Below are 17,696 nucleotides of genomic sequence, written 5' to 3' on the forward strand. Positions count from 1 at the left end.
GCAGTCAATCCACAGCGCAATAATTATTTGCAATTTTTGCTTCAAAAAATCTTAATTATAAGGGAGTTAACTCTTGTACCTCTAATCCCTTTCATTCCTTTTCGGTAATTCTACGCTTGATTACCTGTATTTGGCGCTCACATTCATTGTTAAAAATTTAAGTCGCGGGGACGGTCGTCTAATATTTTTACCCTCCCTCCCGCCCTTCATGTACTGTATTAATTTTGTAATTTATTTGTAATTACATGTTTTGTGTTTATTCATATTTCCCCGATTAAAGGGTGATTTGGCTGCTATTGTTCTGTATCATATGTGTGAAATAATTATGCAGCCTTTTTTCGGCCAAATAAAATATGTTTTCATATCATGTGTTTTAAATATTCCCGACATAATTATCGATTATGGAGTTAACACAACATCACAGGTGCAATATTTAACGACGCACCGGCTGTCAAAACAAAGTGACACGCGATTCCGAATTCCTAATACACAAAATCATTTTGACATGTTTGAACAAATATATGTCCGGTTTTGTGAGGTGAAATTACGTTGACAACTAACAAATTTTCTCGATTTTTTGTCCGGTATCCGGAATTCCGAGGTTCCGGTTTTGTAGGGATTATTTTACATTGAAAATAGCAGAGGAAAACTGGGACTCCGAAAAAAGTCCGGTATCCCGAGGATTCCGGTTTTTTGGAGATCCGGTTTAGAGGGTTTCCACTGTATTACGTTTCTTCCACAATCCATATACGTTCAATTTAAAAATATCTGACAATAAATCAGATGAAATGTGGTAAGCGCGTGTCTATTGGAGGAAAGATTCCCTTACGTCAGACAATTCATTTATCCTGAAACGTGAGATTATTATGATAAAAGCGATTAAAACAGTGCGTATGTGCCTTAAAACGTGATATACACCTTGCATTTCTCTAGAATAAACCTTTAATGCAACTGAATCGGAAGTATTGAATTTAATATCAAAACAATGAAAAATAACACATTGATTTAGAAATATAAAATATTAAAGAGATCTCCTTATTCACTCACTAAATTTTAAAATTTCCATACGCTTTTCGGCAATATAGGACACTTTCTTTCACATCCTTAATTTGAAAGCTCGAATTGTTCGATGTCCAGCCCTATCAAACTATAAAACGTGAATGAACGCCTTTAAGATGGAACAAAAGGCGTGGAATGCTGCCTGTACACTTAAATATTATACAGCTTTTTCTGTGTGTGATACACAGTCAAACGTATGGAGTTCCAAGAAGTGACAAAATCACACATGTTTTTTTTTCGGTAAAAATAAACAAAAAAATATTCGTGATGACGTAATGATATTACTTTGTTTTATTGCATTGTTTATCTTATTAACAAAATAAACATAAATTTTCGGAAGTTAATGTGTGTGTTTTTTAATATTTCAGGTTTGCCGTACAAAAGCATATTTTGCTCGCTATTTGTAATTAAACAAGGCTTTCTAAAACACGTATTAGACACAGGCGAGGTCGAGAAGCACAGTTCCACTATTTCCCTTAAAGTATAATAATGTTTTCCACCAAAATCTTCTTTAAATCATGGTCTACAATTTGTTTTACATGGATATCGAAATATATTTTCCTTACACTGGGTAGATTGTTCAAAACGTTGTTTCAAATAATATCGTTGTTAACAAAATCGTTGTTAACCTTATAGGGTAAATACTTAGTGATGTGCTGATATATTATAAATAAAATATATTCATTTTATCGGTGGTAATGCCATACTTAATAATTTATATCGTCCTGAGTTTCAACGATAGACTCGTTAAGGGCCCGTATTCACTAACGTCCTCAATCTGAATATATTCATTTTATCGGTGGTAATGCCATACTTAATAATTTATATCGTCCCGAGTTTCAACGATAAACTCGTTAAGGGCCCGAATTCACTAACGTCCTCAATTTGAATATATTCATTTTATCGGTGGTATTGCCATACTTAATAATTTATATCGTCCCAAGTTTCAACGATAAACTCGTTAATGGCCCGTATTCACTAACGTCCTCAATCTGAATCTGAGACTATTTGTGGTGCATCTTTGGGCGCTTCGTTTTTTATGTTCTTCTGTGTCCGACCCGAAATACATTCGCAGCAGCGACACGAACAAGGTCCAAGGACATTGTTCTCGTTTCAAAATGCCACACTACCTACCAAGCGGGAGGCCCGAAAACTACACCACAACACAATGGCGGATAGTAAAGGTAACAACGATGCGTGCATAATTTATAGCGGAAACAAGTACAAAAGTTGCTGCAAGATGCAGCAATTGGATGTTAGCGCGGGCCAACTATTGGTTATGCAAGTCTTTATGTAGGGTCAGAACGAAGTAAATAAAGTAAGGGCTAACATTGATTGTAGCTGTCAGTGAAATGAAGTTGCTTAAAAGATGACAGAATTGGGCTGTTGTTTCTGAAATGAAAATAAAACGTAACACAATAACAATTGTACAACTGATGGTATAGCTATGACAGAAACCATAATTGTATCAAATAACTTTATTCATGAACTGTATCAATATACACACACATTTATAAAATACAACATGGTCACAGTGGTGGTTTTCTTTTGGAGTGGCTGATATGATAGCTGAAATGTTAAATATGCCAACATGATTTGGTAAATTCTGGGCAAAGTTCGAAACGTTGAGAATTTGTACTTTGGTGAAATGTTGACTTTAAACAAGAGTAGCACCAAATGTTATTCCAAAAAAACTAATTAAGGACATCTGCTTAAAACAATGTTAATTTTTTGGGTAATAATCCGCGAAAAAAGTTGACCGGTATAATTAAGTGTTACAAAGCCATTGTTTCTAACTGAAACACACATAAAACTGTATGCTTATGAAACAGGTTTCAACACAATTAAAAAAATACATTTAACATAAACTAAAAGAAGTCGGTTATCCATGAGCTGAAAGAAAGAAATGTGATCATCATTATTAATGTCATTTTCCTTGTTCTGTGGCGTAGATGATTTATAGGCATGCAGGATGGAACAAGAAAGCTGTTCTAAGAAATGTGCAACGTGTACATGGTACTAAGTGTGAAAAAACCCCACCCTGATCCTGAAATGAACATGCTCTTAAGAATAAGATAACATAAATAGTGATTTAAAAGTATGTGGACACAGAGCAATGACTTAGAAAACAGTGATTGAAAAATAATCATATTATAAGTATTTTGAACATACTTAAGAACATATAATATACAGAACATACATAATACACTATAAGTATTTTGAACATACTTAAGAACATATAATATACAGAACATACATAATACACCATCGGTATTTTCATTGTTGGTATTGGTAATAGCCAAAATGACAGAATTGTTTAAATCTAAAGAGAAGATATTACAAGAAGTATTTTTAAGATATTGAAAAGAAATGTATACGGTTCTGAAATGGAAATTAATATTTTTGTCAACACTCAAGTCACATGTAATAGAAGTATGAACATTTTAAAACAAAAGAAAGGCAATGACTCAATAGGAATACAATGATACAACAGGAAGGTAAAGTTTAGGTCAAGACAGTTTTAAGTTTTCCAAAGGAAACATTTTTTTGCATATAAGGACATTTATAGGTAATGACATTATGTAATCAACATGCATTATGCACTTTTAAGGCATAAGATATAAGCAGTTGATAAGAAGAATGTGATGCAGGTTGATAGTGGTATGACTAGGAAGGTGATCACTTAATGTGTGTGGAAATATAATGACGCAAAAGATTTATGAAGAAAGTGCTGAAAATTATAGGTTACAATGAAATGAAGTGAGGAATATGTTTTAATACATGAAAAATGAAGCATTTGTACAAAGTTTGGTGGAAATGTGTTAATGTTATTTCGCCTGTAGAACTTCTCAATTCTTTAAAATATGACATTGAAATATAAGAATAAATACTGCATAGAGTATTATTGAAATGTGAACATATGTACAAACAAGAAAAAACATGAGCAATATGACATTTTATATACATTTTGTATACAACAAAGAGTAAAAAGCATGATAACAAAAAATACAGAGTTAGTATGTATGCTGGAAATGGTAGAGATGTACTAAAATGTAATAAACAATAGAAAGAATATTTGTTATAATTTGGTGTAAGTGCGACATATACATTATGACCAACACATGGAATAAGAATGCACACAGACAAATTAACACAATACTAAAATACATGCTGCCACTATTTCACTGAAGTATTCACAATGTACAAGAAGACATAAGCAATGCAATAGAACAGGTATGAAAGAAAAGAATAAAAATGAAAATACATGAAAACCTAGTAATATGTACCTAGTAAGCAAATGCACAGTATTTGAATGTAACTATTTATAGGGTGATAAATATCTTTTACATGGGGGGGGGGGGGGGCTTAATTGCCTCAGTTTCAGTTGTTATGTTGGAATTAATTGGGTTGAAAATAGGTATATTTGTTAAATCATTTGCTAACTTAAAAGTTTAAAGTTGTCAGACAAAAAACTATAAATGGTATGCCTGGAGTTTTATATTATCAGACAGTATAAGCATTGCTGATATGGTCATGCCAAAAAAAGCAGGGTAAGATGAGAAGTTGAAACAGGCATTCATTTTTAAGCATTATGAATTCTAATGTTTGTAAATGGAGAGTCAGTGCCTATAAAAGAGACAGATTGAACGTTTTGACAACTTTTTTATTTTTTGACTTGAAAGGAGCCATATTTTGCGAAAATCCATTGAAAAAACATTCAGTTATATAAGACTGCTGACAAAAAAAGATTGCAGATTTTTAAACTTAAGTTCAAAAATTGATGTTTTATGCAATTTTCTTAAACTGTTAGTAACAGCTTAAGCCATAAGACATTAATTTTCAAAAGGAAATACAAAAGTCTGTGATTTGATCTTTTGTCAGTAATCTTAAATCAATTGTTTGCGGATATTTACACAAAATTTGCACTTTCCAAGACAAACAATAAAAAAAGTTGTAAAAATGGTAAATCTGTGAGAGTGCAGCTTTAAGCAAAATAGGTAGTAAAGAAGGGTGACATGGCAAAATGACATAGTGATATAAATACAAGTATTTCTTGTAAATTCACATTTTGTAACTGTTTAAGTAAGATGTTGAAAAACAGAACATTGTTAAATATATGTACATATAAGACATTAATTTAAACATTATTTGGAATTAAACTTAGCAAAAGCATAGTGATATGCACAGAGCATAATGTCAACATCAGTGTTCAGATAGACAAAACCTTGAGTGAGAAGTCTTATAATACTGTCAAATGTCTCTGATTTTAGGAATATGTTTTGGAAATAATTATTGAAATTGCAGAACATTTATGAAATCAATAGGAAGATAAGTAATCATTATGATGAAGTAATTAAATAATGTAAAGATTCTGTAAAGTCATATATGGTGACTTTAAGATATTGGCACAACTGTAACTGAACATATTGACGTAATGGTAAAACACAACAATGGCAAAAATGGAAGTACACTATTTTATTAATATCAAATCTCAAATCCCCCACCACGGAGTGGGGTGGGGATTATTGGCGGATTATAGAAACACTTCGTCAGTCTGTCTGTCCGTCTGGCTGTAACATTTCGTGTCCGTGCTATAACTTACTTATGCATTGATGGATTGCCATATTACTTGGTACAAATGTTGTCCTCATACTCGTGACCGCGCTATAAGCTCTTCCTGCATATATCAAGTTTGGTCACAGTATGCCAGCCTTAACTGTTAGCCTTAACTGAAACAGTAATCTATTTTTAGTAACAGTAGCCTCGACCCTAGGGGACCAAAAAGCATCCATTAAAGCTCTGCATAAACATGCCCCATAAACTAAGTTACCATGTCAACCCTTACTTGAGTTATTCAGTACTTACCATATTTTTATTTTGACCTTGACCTAGACCATAACTCTCGGGGTCGAAAACACAATCTCAGGAAAGGTCTCTATAAACTCTTGATATATACCAAATTTGGTACCAATATGAAGAACCTTACTTATGAAGAAGTTATTCAAAAACAACCCTTTTTCTAATAATAGCAACCTTGATCTTGATCATAGGGGCCTCAAACGCATTCCCCAAAAAAGGTCTCCTTAAACTCTTTGCATATACCAAGTTTGGTCTCTTTATGTCAAACCTAGCTAAATTATTCGATACATAAGGTGACTTTGACGCTGTCCTAACACCAGCCCGCCCGAACAGTGACACAGGTCATTCTAATAAATAATTTTCCCTTTATGAAAATGTGGTTAGGAATATAAGAATGTGCCTTTCAAAAGAAATTAAAAGAAGAGTAAAAAAAACCTTCTATACCTTCATTCAAGGGCAATAATTTGTATTTAGGGCAAACTTGAAGTTATGTTCCTTGTTGTAAGATGGTTGTCAATAATTCTGCGAAGTATTAAGTGCATTGAATGAAGGTATAGAAGGTTTTTTTTATTAAAATCCCAACTTGCCCTAAAACTTTAACTTGCCCTAAAACGTTAACCTAAGTCATTCAGGGGCCATAACTTGTATTAAGGATAATATAGAGGTATGTAACCTCATTGTGTGATGGTCCTGAACAGTTGTGTGAAGTATTAAGTCAATTTAATGAAGGGTATAGAAGTTATCAATAAATATCCCAACCTGCCCTAAAATTTTAACCTAAGTTCCATAGTCAATCAGGGGCCATTATTTGTATAAAATATGACATGGAGTTATCTTACCTCATAATGTTATGGAACTGAACAACTGTGTTAAGTATTAAGTCAACGGAATGAAGGGTATTGGACTTATAAGTGAAAATCCCAACTTGTTCTAAAACTTTAACCTGCCCTAAACCTTTAACCTAAGTCAATCAGGGTCTATAACTTGTATTAAGGATAATAAAGAGTTATGTAACCTCATTGTGTGATGGTCCTGAACAAATGTGTGAAGTATTAAGTTAAATGAACGAATGATATAGAAGTTATTAATAAATATCCCAACCTGCCCTAAAACTTTAACGTAAGTTCGATAGTAAATCAGGGGCCATAACTTGTATAAAGGAGTTATCTTTTCCCATTATATGATTGCCCTGAACAACTGTGTGACGTATTAAGTCAATTGAATGAAGGGTATTGGACTTCAAAGTGAAAATCCTAACTTGCCCTAAAACTTTATCCGGAAAGCGACGCTAGGGCTAATAGTATAGCCCACCTCATTCTTCAAAAAGTTGAGCTAGAAAAACACAAATGTGATCATATATTTATAACATGTGTTTTCTCTTCAAAAACAGTAAAACAATGTTATGACATCACCACAAAATATATGTATCACTTTATCGAAAATACTTAAGGCTTGCTATTTCATTGATGTTCTGAATTAAGAGTCATTTTCCTTCTTCTTTTTAGCCAAAATAACCTTGACATTGATCTTACCTACACTACACACAATATGAATAGCCGTTTATTATATGTTCAAATATCCAAGAATATTTATGGTAACTGATCAAACAACTTGTATTTCTATATTCCCACTCTTGACCAGTGGTTGTGTACAATTTCAACATACCGGTCAGGTTGCGAGAAAAACAAATTGCCTTGTGTTGATTTGATGTAGTGTCAGCTAAAGCATTGAGATAGGTTGTTTTGTTAAGAATCAATTGGTCTTTTCACGCTTGCAATGACAAGTTTTCCATTTGCAAACTTTACTCTAGCGTTTATAGGGAAGAGCACTGTGAGGTAGAAGTGAAGTGCAGTATCGTCACCGATTGTTTTCAGTTCAGGTATTGTGACGAGGTGTAACTCAACTGTTGAAGATCAAGTTGGAACAGTTTCCGCATTTCATACCTACTGCTGCGTTAGATAACAACCTCAGCTGTGCAATAATAGGTCACTTGTGTAAGGGACTGGATCTAACATAGAGGACATTTGTCAGTGTCCATTTAATTGTTGCCACACTCTAAAAAGATATGATAGGAATTTGTTATGATATCATGATAAGTGAATGTAGGACTCAAGACCTGATAACATGGAACATGAGAAATAAAATAACTCTAAACATTAAACTGAGGTGAAGTTGTTAGGTTTCAAGGTTGATTTCATAAGCTTTCGAAATGTGAATTGACAGGTAATTTGCAATTTGATGTCAATTCTGAATCAAGTTATACAAATGAAAGATTGATACATGAATTGCAGAATAATAATTAAGATTAAGTATTTATATACATGTAATGATTTCATTAATTTATTCAGCCATTGAGTTAAACAATTTTGTTAGAAAAGTGAAAAAAAAAATGTTATTAAATTTTTAGGAAGGCTCGTTTAAAGGTCATGTATTTTGTGCGAAATAAATATCAAAATGATGTCTAAAAAAGATTATATTGTGAAATAATGTAAGCCTGTAGAGTTATTTTTTTAAACATTATATGAAGTTGTGAATAATTGTAAATACATTCAATTATTTATTGAAATGCTTCGAAACATCCATATATTTTGTTTAATTAAAGGTTGAATGTTAATACCAATAGCAATGCTATTTAAAATTGCAGTAAAAAAATTGCCTAGCTTTAGTTGTGTTATATAACAAAACAAAATGCAGAAGGTTTTGGATTTCATGTTTAATATGAATGCTGGCTATTGTTTGGAAACCATAAAGTTAACAGGAAATTTAGAAAGAGAACAAACCTGGTTTTGGGCAGTGGGGCAGCACTGATATTTGTGGGCTGAAGAATACTCATTTCTCGGAACTCCTCAGTCCTGGCCCATTATTGTTGGTGCTGTTTTTTGTCATCTTGAAGCCCTATCTGTTCAATATATAACAACTCTTGTGGTAGAAACTGGAATGTAGGATGACAAATATAAATATACATTTTATTGAGACAGAATCCGTAAAACATGTTTATTATTTTAAACTAATGCACCAGTCAATTGTAACCACGGGGAAATGGACCATGTTTTTTAACTTTCAGGTGGCCGTGTAGGGCCGGGTGAATGGGATGGTTATGTCTTCGCTTTAAATATAGCGGGGAATGGGCCTAACCTAGGGCCCCTGGGATGCGGGGGGCATTTGGAGCGATTTAACCATATGTTCATCCCCGCAGGACGGGATTTTAGGCAGGGTTGCCAGGACCTATGGCCAGGGTCCTCGCTAATCCCCGGACCGGGGGGAGGGCGTGGTTTTAATTGACTGATGCATTAGTCTAAAATAATAACTGGTGCATAATGAAAACGTAGTCATTCTAAAATGCCGTCCAGGCTTTTTTTTAATGATTGTTAGCCTGGACGACGTCCAGGCTAACCATCATTAAAAAAAATAATTTTTAGAATGACTAAATGAAAACGATGCAAAAGTTTAATGACTACGAACAAATCACCTACAACTCGTTACATACAGACTGACATGCAAACTTTGCGCATGCATTACAAAGAGGGGCTTGAAATATCATCCCTACCATTTTGACTCATTGAGTTAGACGCGTAAATGTCCAAATCAAACGTTTTTTGTTGCAGTATTTCACTTCGAATCACACTCTCGCAATTTTGACCTTGACCGCACACTCGCCTATGTCTGAAATGCAAGAATCGTTTTCATTGGACGGCTGTCATCCCTGGTTTTAATGACGCAATTTGGGAAAGCCTTCAAAAGTTGTCCAAAATGAAAGTAGAAATACCGCAAAAAACGTGCTACTGTTTAAATCGAAAGACACGAAACCTGCTTTTAAAATTATAATTATAAAATAACAATAGTTTTTCAGTTCACTACGTAAAAAAGAAAATGATAATACCTTTTTTTTCCAACCGCCAGCGTGTTGACCTCGATATCCCTAGTCTACTGGACGCTTGCATCTGACCCGTGTCATAACCGGGGCATCAGATAATAGACTGGTTCACCGATTTTCTAAAATTATTGTAAGATTCATTCTGCGCATTCGTGGTTTGTTTGTTCTTTGATGTAAAAATATTTAAATAAAAAAGAGAGAAGTTTTCTCAATAACCGTGCATTTATGATATTTTTTCTCTAAAAGAGTTATTTAAAAAAAATCTCTGGTTTTAATTTGCCATATATTTTCAAAGCCTCACATATTAGAAGATTACCAATCTTTATCTTCTATTGCAAAATCGAACAGGAACTAGTCTAATGGCGAACTGATTCGGAATTATCCGAGAGCGGACGGTAAGAAACGGCGCATGCGCGATCAAAACAATTAAAACGCCGCATGCGCAAGCCCATTGCACCAGGGACACTTCTAAAACCATCAATATATGCGCCGGGCGCCGATGCGCCCGCGCAATTACTCTTCGATATGTAAAACAACTCTACTTCCGGTTCCTGGTATTAGGCGTTTTACGTGAGTAGTGCGTTTCGACTTGACTCGATTTTGTCCTTGAAGCAAGCACCCTAAGATGCCCGTGGAGTTGGGTAGACTTGTAAACATTAACTAGTACTTTTGCATATTGTATTTTATGCATGTGTATGTAATTTCTTGCTTTAATGAGAAATAAGTTAACACGATATTTTACGTGCGTCATTACATCTACAGAAAACGAATATTGCAATATTTCACATTGTTTAAAGCTCAATGTCTAGATCTCTTTTTCTACTTTTCTATTTAATAATAATACGTTGCATCCATAATCTTTATAGGTTGTATTTAAGAGTATCTGACAATAAATCAGATGAAATGTGGTAAACGCGTGGAAGACAGATTCCCATACCTCAGACATTTCATTTATTCTGAAACATGAGATTAAAAGGGAAAAAAACGACTTTTATAGAGCGTATGTGCTTGAGAACGTGATATACGTACTATTTGCATTTCTAAAGAAAACCTTTAATGCAAAGGAATAACATGTATTAAAATTGCATATAAGCAAAATAAAACATACAAGCACATTGATTTAGAAGTATTGCATTTTAAAGACATCACCTTATATGCACTTATAGATATTAAAAATGTGATAGAGAACAATTAGACGTCTTTAAAAAGCTATATGAAACTAATCAGCAGAGACAAGTGGAAATGCTTATAATTAGTATAAGGAAATCAGTCCTTAACATTCAGTTCGAGCCGACGAGGAATTCGAGCCAAGCGAGTTCGAGCCAACGTGATTCGACAGTACACTCAACGTGTATTGCTATTTCAAAATATCGAACAGGGTGCACTCCACTGTTACAGGTATAAGGAACACATCGGTTGTTATACAACAAATTAAAAGATAAAGTACATTAACGGCACTTTAGTATTATATCATTGCTCAGTATCATTACAGGAGAGTATGTTTGATTCTACATTGTAAGTTGTGCATAATCAGGCAAGTGGTTTGCACCTTTCCGTCACTGGCCGAGGGGACAGCCACACACACGGTTCTTTTTCACACTCGGCAGGCTGACAGCTACATTATTCGTCACATGATGATCACGTGCCAATACAATAGCTACAATAAGATAAACCCAACATGTCACAAGCCTAGAATTATTAATACGAATTAGTATGAGGCCCAAAATACATAATTTTACAAAACATATTTCGTCGCTGTCCCAGCTGAGTTTACCCGTTTAAGAATATTATATTATCGAGTTTTCATTTTTTCTCGCAAAGGTAACACCTGGTGCCGAGTACCTTTAATTAATTACCTACATAACTTTTGTTGGAAAAGTATTTATATATATCAAACAAACCTTTGTTTTTGCGATTGGCACTTTATATACTGTATGTCAAAAGTTTAACCGTTTCCGTATAATATTAAACCTCTTCTATAAAATGTAAGTTATTTGATGCCAACTATTCAATTTTAAGCAACACCTCGGTGACACCATCTTGGATTTTTTTAATTGAAAATGAAAGACAAATGGGTTTTTTAATGGTTAACTGTCATTTTAATAAGACATTACATGCAGATATCACTGACGGTTGACAATGCATGCCTCCAATACGCTTAAACATAACAATACTATTTATTTAAACATGGCAGCAAGCATTGACAGTATGAAATGACGTACACACTTAAAGAGAATGAAGAAAATAGAAAAGTAGTTTCATACAAGCCTTTGGCTTTCTCCTCAATTCTATATAGCATATGTGTATGTTGTAAATGTTTATTTGTTATAAAAAAAATAAATACTGTTTAAACCAAAGAAAACGAAGAGAAAGATAATTTATAAAGATAAAATATCTTTATAATAAGAAGCTATATTATCTAGCCATGAAGTTGATTTATATATAAAAGTAAAAAACGATCTTATTTTTCTTTGGATCAATTGATTCTTTTTCCATAATATTATAGAGTTTGCTTCATACAAAAACTTGACAATTCAATATATGACCTTCTCCGATGTACAATTATGATATAAAGGGGCTAGACACCAGATGGTCCCAAAATTGGCTAATATAGTATTTCCTTTAAACAATCCTAGAATTGTCCATGCGAGCTAGTGGGAGGCCGACAATACATCATTTTACATAATCAGAATTAAAATCGCAGCAATCACGTTTCACCTGTCTCATCTGTGTTTCCCCGTTTAAAAACGCATAATTGTTCCCCAGTTTAAATCTTTATCTGTTTATTAATGTCAAATAAATATACCGACGCCTTTTTTAAAACTTACTGGTATTTATGTGCTAGACAAACGTACTTAATTTCGAATTGGAAAAGAGCGTAAAAACTGCTGGAGATGCATGTGTCGTAAGTGATATGATAAGGCAAAAAATAAGATTCAATTCAATGAACACAACGACACTTTTCCTCCGAAGAAAAGTATAATCGGAATGTAACCTCTGTGTATTCGCTAGATGAAAATATCCGGTGTACGAGGACAAACAATTCGGAGAAAAAGAAACAATAACAAATAGATCAAGAAGATCCATTATGTTCAGCCTGTTTTAGAAATCACAAATCATTCAGCTTAAAACCCTATGGAAGGAAGCCAATCGTCGCAGGTGGTATTGCCATGCTTTATTTGACGGCCATGTGTTAATTAAACAAAAAAGCAGGACATAATGAGTAGGCGATTCCAAAATGGTGTAATTTTCCCTGATATTACCGATGTCATCTTTTGGAAAATGACCAAGGTGTACTGATTTCCTTTTTTCTATGCCTTCTCGCACTTGGTGCACACATTTTGTTCGGGATCGGCACTCTTTGAAAGTACGCCCATTTTAAGCTCCGCCTTTTTGTCATATTAAGATATATTAAGCAAATTCGACATTATAATTGCAATCGAATCGTGAAATGAAATAAGAATACATTATGCTGTCTTGAGTCTTTTACGTATCAACATAATTGACCGATGTTTTATTCCAGGGTACCCGATAGCCTCAAATAAATTCGCAAACGTACAAGAAGCTGTCGTTTAAATGCAGCTAAAGATGTTTAAACCTGTTGTATTGCATTTGTATTCCACAAACTATCAGATTGTTTCGACCATTTCTGTTAATTTCCCGGATAAGCGATAGGATCGTTTTGGTCACACCGGCGTTTTTCTCTTTGCCGGTGCAGTTCTGAACTTATATCCGAAATAGCCTCCACTAGCGCAACAGTCAATGTTTTCACGTCCCCAGTTCCACACAAAATGAAGGAGGCTAGAAAATCAGGGACATCACTCACAAGAATAATGCTATCTCTGTAACCTAATGTAAAATCTTCATGTGACAATGTTTTAACTTAAAAACAATAACAATATTTTTCATTTAATGATATTTTTACAGAAATATATATGATGTAATGCTGACATCCTAACTTATCAATAGTATTAATTCTGTTATTAAGAGAATTTGATTTGTTTTTCGTATGGTACTTTGTTTTCGCCTACCGGGTAGCTAGGTTTTGGTATTGGAACCTGCAGCTATAGGATATAGGAGCAACATACAATCGGATTGGTATGACCAATTTGCGTTTAAAGGTGCACAATAGAGGTGGATGCAAAAACATTTTTAATTAATGCATTATAGTCATTCACTCATTTGATTTTAATACTAAAACACAAAATATGTATATTATGTAGGTACACTAGAAAATATTTAAGCAATGGTTTGGCGCTTTCTTAACTGGGGATTATGTTGTCACAAAAAAAACATATCGGCTAATATATATTTTATATATTTATCATTTTTTAGCAATAAAGTCAAATGAGTTAAACATGATGATGTATTAAAACAGTACATCAACCTATATTGTGCGCAACAACAATCATACCAATGGGTTTTTCGTTCACAGTCGTTGAACCTTTGACCGCTGAAAAGTATTATCATTTACATAAATGCAGTTGGAGAAGTTATTTTAAGGCTTTGTTGTCACGTAAATCGCCTTTATCAACAAAAGATCGTACACTAATGTAGGTTTGGTTGCGAACACAATAATGCCAAATAAACAAAAAAAGCTTGGTTTCGACCTGGCAAACTTGTTAACTCGGAATGTTTTTATTGAATGACTACACATTGCATGGCTCGTATGAATCTTTAAAGTTTGCATTTGTCTATGTCTATTTTTGTAGTTATGTTTCTGTCAAGAAATACTGCAACAATCAATGGTATGCATGTCTATCTTCTTCTTAGCAAAACAGTCCAACATGTCAGTAAGTATACTGAAGTTGAACCCCGTTCGCTCGAGCTCGCTTGCCTTCATTTCCTCGCAGGCCCGAACTTGATGTTAAAGACTTATTTTATTTTTACTGAATGTAATAAGTCAAGATTTGGTCGAACTTCCTGAGGGTTGAGATATGATTGCCGGTTTAAGAGTTCGAGTCAACGGGGTTCGACCTACACAAAAGGGCATAACACTTGCAATACGTGTAAAAGCATTCAAAACAAAATTAAATGTGAAGCTGCATTCTTCAGTAAAATCAATCTTAGTCTGATCGCCTCCGATGGAAAACAAAAAGCCCGGTCTCTGCTCTGATATTGTAATTATGCAATCAAATATGATCGGATTTATTATAAATGACTGCTTTTCTGAACAGCAATATTCCAATCGCTTTCCCTGGTCTTCTGTCGCCATATAACGACTCTTTCAATAGTTATTCTGTCCAAACATTCTCATTCAAAAACAATATTTATATAAAACTGGCCCGTAGTTTTATTTATAATCAAACGTGGTGTTTAATATCCGCTCCTATGTGTGTTTATAAGTTCTATTTTTAAATCAATCATTATTAAAAACAACTCATTTTGATGAGTATACCGTGCACATATGTGTATACATGCATTCTCGAGTAAACATATGTCTGTAAATGGCATTTAAAGCTTGAATAAAAGAAGCATAATACTTGAGCGTAAAGCTTGCATTAAAAGTAATGTTCAAATGGAATGATCTAATGAATCAGGAACCGATGCAGTTTGTAGTGAAGTAATTTATGGAGACATATCAGGTGCTGTTGTACCAAATATAGCAAAATTGTCAATACAGTTCCATGATTAAACTGCTGATTATAAAGTGCTGATATATACAGTTCCATGATTAAACTGTGCTGATATATACAGTTCCATGATTAAACTGCTGATAATAAAGTGCTGATATATACAGTTCCATGATTAAACTGCTGATTATAAAGTGCTGATATATACAGTTCCATGATTAAACTGCTGATTATAAAGAGCTGATATATACAGTTTGCAATGGCCTCTATTTCAAGACGGTATATATTTAACTGCCAATTTATGACAAATGTTATAATTGGACATTATTCTTCTCTTGCGTTAGTCTGCCTTTGTTTTTCATGAATTCTAAACTAACATCATTGTAGACGTGCACTCTCAAGCATGCAGATGTCGGTTAATGCCATAATGACATACATAACTCAAACAAAGGAACTCTAAAATTCAGATTATGAAAATTACGCTATAATGATAAAGATGTCTGGAAGCCATCACAACCAATGCTTAATACCATAAGGCTGTTTTTTATCGACTTTCTTGTTTTAAAACGCCCACTTCATTTCTTGGTGTTTAAACATTAAAATATGAAAACTATTAGGGGACTGGCTGGTTTATGTTCTTCTGGATTATTTGTTAATTGTCACTTAGTAAAGGGAAAATGACCATTTCGACCCATAATCTCACACTAGTTGTGTGTTGGTTTCGTCAATTGAGCTATCTGACCAAAGCCAGTTGTCAGTTAAGTTGTTAAATATGAAGCAAACCGTTACTTTGCTGAGTAACTCACAGAATCAAGTATGTTTGTATTTTCTTTCATTATTTTAAACTTTCACATTAACTGAAAAACTAATTTGTAATTTTTTTATTTTTTTATTTTTTTTTATTTAAGAAGATCAAATTTTAGGTCGGCAATTGCCACTAGATCGGACAGTAATCCGGATGATCTGTGGGTCCAAGAGCTGGCGAACGGTTTGACAAAGGATAAACCATCAGTGGATAATGTACCCTTAAAAAGTAGAGTATCCCTTCTTTTCTTGTAGAAGGTCATGGCCATTGTACAAAGTCAAAGAAAGAAAATAATTATTCAAGAATACAGTAAATGGTAGGTTGCTCTTGATCAGCACATGTCCCCGATTGTTTTCGAGGTCAGTAGGTCAAGGTGACAGCCAAACGTTTTAGTACTTTAATTTACGAACGGTTTCATATTGAAACATGAAACTTCGGTGGAATATAATCCTTGCCTAATAAATGACCTCTATGCTTATTATGTCAGTTGGTCAATATAAAAGGTCACGTATAACAGTAGTGTGAACCTTTTGTCCGCACAATAACTTGGAAAAGGAAATTTTGAGATTTGTCAAAGGTTTTGTCACAGCACCATTATTGATTTATAACCATGTAGTGTCATGGTCGTGATATTTGCTTGAAGATTTTGTGTAACTATATGTAGTAAATGAATCCTTCTTAAAACAACTGTAGTCAAAATGCCTCATGTTTCTGACAAAGCCGCGCTCAAGGGTCATACTGTGTAACAAATATCTTTGTTTTGTATTTTGTCCTGCTAATAAACTTGTGTTTTTCATTTTGTCTTGATGTCGTGTTTTAACTAAATTATTATAGTGATAAGCACAAAACATGCCATTAAGCTTCTTTCTCATACCAATATAAGTTTAACAGCGTACATGTACTTCGATAAAGTAATCATTTTCGTACTCTTGTGGAAATATGTTTGATACGCTATAGCGGTTGCAAAACGGACCTGACCTGACTAGAGTTGCCTGAATGTTTTAATAGCAACCATACGACATATTGAGAGGGAGAGAAACCATTACCGAATAACCAACTGCTGATGTGTGTTCATTTGATTATCTAAGGAAATGCACTTTAACATTGATTCAATTTACTTACGAAACCATATCCGAAATCTTAGTTCGGAAATGTCGAATATAAACCTAAGTGCAATTTCATTCATAGAGCGCGACTAATCGCGTGTTGAAACATAAATATAATTGAAAGTGGCTTATAATAAGAGAAATATAACAACAGGACGCCTTTCTGTCGATTTTGTCACGTCTATCATTCATGTATCAACATACATCAGTCTCAAACGCTGTGCGGGCTTGACGGATAGGTGTTATCATACCTTATATCTTGATATTACATAAATTAAGTATATTACGTTTTTCCGAACTCCTTAATATTTAAGTTCCAAGAGGTTAAGCGTAATAATAGCAGAAATAGAAATGATATTCAATCCCTCAAACAATTAGTTATATATATAAAGTTTGGCTTTTCAAGAAATTCGTTGACT

Source organism: Mya arenaria, chromosome 2 (genome assembly GCF_026914265.1).
Source record: "Mya arenaria isolate MELC-2E11 chromosome 2, ASM2691426v1".
Taxonomy (NCBI): domain Eukaryota; kingdom Metazoa; phylum Mollusca; class Bivalvia; order Myida; family Myidae; genus Mya; species Mya arenaria.